The following is a 1,042-nucleotide window of genomic DNA, read 5'->3' as shown; positions in this document are numbered from 1 at the left end:
CATTTGTGTTGTTGAAAAAAGCTATTGGCAATGAGTAAGTCATAGGTCTTGGAAAATTCTATCATGTGATCTCTAACGTTATTTCTGTCACCAAGGCCTTATTTTCTAACTACCAGTGATTTTTTTTTTTGTTCCCAAGTTTTGCACTCCAGTCACCAGTGATAATCAACACATCTTGAGTGTACTTTTGGTCAATTTCAGACTGCAAAAGTTGGTAAAAATCTTCAATTTCCTCTTCTTTGGTTTTGGCAAATGGTGCGTAAATTTGAATAGTAGTAGTATTAATTGGTCTTCCTTGTAGGCATATTGGTATTATCCTATCACTGACAGTGTTGTACTTCAGGACAGATCTTGACACATTCTTTGTGAAGATGAATGCCATGCCATTCCTCTTCAATTTCTCATTCCAAGCATGGTAGATCATATGGTTGTCTGATTCAAAATGGCCAAAACCAGTCAATTTCAGTTAATGCCTAGGATATCGATCTTTATGCGTTCCATTTAATTTTTGACAGATTCCAATTTTCCTAGATCCATACTTCATACATTACATGATCTGATGATTAATGGATGTTTGCGACTGTTTTTTTTTTTTTTTTTTCTCATTGTGAGTAGTGCCACATCAGCAAATGGATTACTCTACCCACATCACTAAGTCGGCTCTACTCTGAGGTGGCAGCTCTTCCCCAGGTGTATCTTGAGTGCCCTCCAACCTGAGGGGCTCATCTTTTGTCCCTACATTGGACAATGTTACAGGGCTATTCGAAGTTTTCCAGTAATGTATCAGACATTAATGTTTCAGTACTATTCATAAGGTTTTAATTGCCCAAATCTGTGAGAAGTGGACGGCTTCTACCTTCTTCCAAGTCTGTCTTAATCTGGAAGCTCCGCTGAAACCTGTCCACCATGGGTGACCCTGTGGTATTTGCAACACTGGTGGCATATCCTCCAGCCTCATAGCAACACACAAGCCACCACAGGATGACAAAATGACAGACAAGTTCATCTCCCTTAGCAGTTCCCAACCACGCCACTCACTTCC

Source organism: Orycteropus afer, unplaced genomic scaffold (assembly GCF_000298275.1).
Source record: "Orycteropus afer afer isolate SDZICR_OR568_19922 unplaced genomic scaffold, OryAfe1.0 scaffold00539, whole genome shotgun sequence".
NCBI classification, from domain to species: domain Eukaryota; kingdom Metazoa; phylum Chordata; class Mammalia; order Tubulidentata; family Orycteropodidae; genus Orycteropus; species Orycteropus afer.
This window is presented reverse-complemented; position numbering follows the sequence as displayed.